The sequence below is a fragment of the Elephantulus edwardii genome, unplaced genomic scaffold (genome assembly GCF_000299155.1).
Source record: "Elephantulus edwardii isolate Elephantulus edwardi_28Jun2011 unplaced genomic scaffold, EleEdw1.0 scaffold00057, whole genome shotgun sequence".
Classification (NCBI taxonomy): Eukaryota; Metazoa; Chordata; class Mammalia; order Macroscelidea; family Macroscelididae; genus Elephantulus; species Elephantulus edwardii.
The window spans coordinates 1,364,154-1,366,555 of NW_006399807.1; the positions used below are offsets into that span (position 1 = coordinate 1,364,154).

The 2,402-nt window shown below is 55.4% G+C and overlaps 1 protein-coding gene across 1 annotated transcript in view; it reads left to right on the forward strand.

Moving 5' to 3' along the window:
- Positions 1–975: 975 nt before the first annotated feature.
- UAP1 (UDP-N-acteylglucosamine pyrophosphorylase 1) overlaps positions 976–2,402 on the forward strand; it is a 49,663-nt gene continuing 48,236 nt past the window's right edge. Inside the window, exon 1 of the mRNA XM_006887368.1 lies at positions 976–1,174. The gene's annotated coding sequence lies outside the window, so the exon portion shown is untranslated. The remainder of the gene's footprint in view (positions 1,175–2,402) is intronic.

Genomic DNA, 2,402 nt, shown 5'->3' on the forward strand with positions numbered 1-2,402 from the left:
AAAAAAAAACAGTAAAGGAAAATCTCCATCATATTTAAAAATTGTTGATAATTCATTGACATAATATTTTCACATTACTTTACAATCAAGAAAAAAAAATTGTATTAACAGGCAGTAGACCCTGGGCGAGATGGAGTGGGACAATAACCGGGCAATGGGGAGTGGTGAGTCAGACGGTGAGACAGGGCAGGGTTCAGAGCTATTGTATATAGGGCCAATATCAGTCAGATGACTCGACGGTCCATAACATAATAATCACAAGCAACTACAAACACTGGTCATCTAATCAGCATTTTCCTGAGAAATACTAAGGGTGCAGTCACAAAAAGCTGAAACTGGGCTATCACCGGCCTGCTTTTCAGTACCGCAGGCTGCCTAACACCCTTGTTTGCCTTTCCTCTCTTCTTTAGTATTTGTGCAAAAGTAAACGGCAGTAGCCTTCATGCCTTAGGGACTAAAATTACCCAAGGTCGCAGGTGTGTCAGGCCCGCCCGCGAGCGTTCTGCGAGAAACGGCAGCTCTCGCCCAACCAGCCGCGCGGGCGGTCGGAAATCCACCGCCCTGAAGACACGTTCTCCCCGCCCCACTCTGAGGTCCGCTTCTGGGAGGGGTGCGCCCCGGAACCGTTGGGTCTAAGGTTGAGTAGTAGCTGCAGGTTCGCACCTGGTGGAACAGCCAGTGACGTCAAATATCTGACGATTTAGACCTGCATTACCTTTACAGGGAGTGGAACCTCGCCCCTTCTCCAGCACGAAAGTGTCACCTCCCACCTACCATCCCTCACTCCCCAACCCCCGTTAGCGCGCTGGGGAGGTGGAACAGTCTGCGGACAGGACGCCCATCTCCACTCCCATTGGGCGAGAAGATGAGTGACGTAAGGAGGCCCCTCCCCTCCCAGAGCGCCTCTCAGCGCCTGCCTAGTCGCCTGCGCCCTAGGCGCTGACGTGGCGGGGCGGGTGGCGGCGACTCCTCCCCGCGTCGGTAGCCCACTCGTCACTGGCGAGAGAGGGGCGGGGTGGCCGGGGCTGGCGCTCTTCTCGGTCGTAGCTCCAGGCCCGCCCCGGCGCCCCGGCCCCCTGCATGGGAGTATATATTCTCGTCGAGTGCCGGGGGCTGGTGAGTGGCCACGCTGTGGGAGTTGGAGCCAAGAGGATCTGCATCCTCTCCGGGAAAGGTGAGAAGCTCCCAGTCCAAACGTTGCTTTCCCCGCCGCATCGGAGGGCAGCGGCGGAGTCGGGATCCGGCGCGGGCGAGGGCCTGGTCCCACTGCACACACGCCCCCATGCCCACGCGCGCGGACGTGGACACGCGTTGCACGTACGGGCGCTGCGCGGGGTCCGCCTGCACACCCATATCCAATCCTGTGCTCCCCGCGCGCGCATCCTGCTCCCGGCGACCCTGCGGGAGTGAGGCTGGGCTGGCGATGGGAAGAGGGCGCCTCCTAGATGGACGGGGAGCGTGCTGGGGAAAATCCGATTTGGGAATGTGTGGAGCCAGAGGGGATTGTCTGCAGGGTTGGAGTTGGGGACGGGAACCTTGAGGTTCTCAAGCCGGGGTCTTGTGGAGAGCGTTACTGGTGACACTTGGGTCGGGCTGGGAAGGGGAGCCCCTCACCAGGGGCATAAGCGGTCGATAGAATTGTTGGGTGGGAACAAGTTGCAGTGTCTTGACTGGATAAGAAAAAAAAAAAAATTCTTGAGAGCGCCGACCTGGGCAGGAGGTACCTATGGAGAACGTAAGAATGAGGCTGGTGGTGGGAGAAGTTGATTTCTCGGTTTGCCTTCCCTTGGCCAAGCTGAAGGAATAGGATTGGAGGACTGAGGGCTCACATGTGCTAAACATATGGCTTCTTGAAGGTTTTCTTCCTCACCCCACCCCCTCCTCAGAGCAGCTGGTGGACTCAAACTGCCCACCCTTGGGTGGAAGCGAAACTCCCTACCTTTTGGGCCACCAGAGCTCCCACAAAAGCCTTAAATCTGACAAAAATAAAGCATATGCAGATGAATACACAGGGAGAAGGGACAGTCTCTTTCCACATGATCTACAGCCCCTGAAAACTGCTGGGGGTAAGCAATGGGTTGGTCCTAAGCAATGAGTTGCTGAGTTATTAAATGTAAGCCAAATTGCACTGGGGAAGTCGGCTGTCAGGGACCTTTCCAAAGTGCTTGAGAGCAATGATATCAGTCTAGGGACTAAGGTACATCTGATTCAGGTGAGAGAGCTGGCCAATGACGAAGGATGACAGAAGAGGAATTGATGCCTTTGAGTTGTGCTGCTGGAGAAAAGAACATATCAACCACCAGGAGAACAAATAAGTCTTAATCTCCATCTCATGTATTCTGGGCATGCTGCCAAGAGGGATGAGTCCTTGGAGAAGGATGTCATGCTCAGAAGGGTGGAGG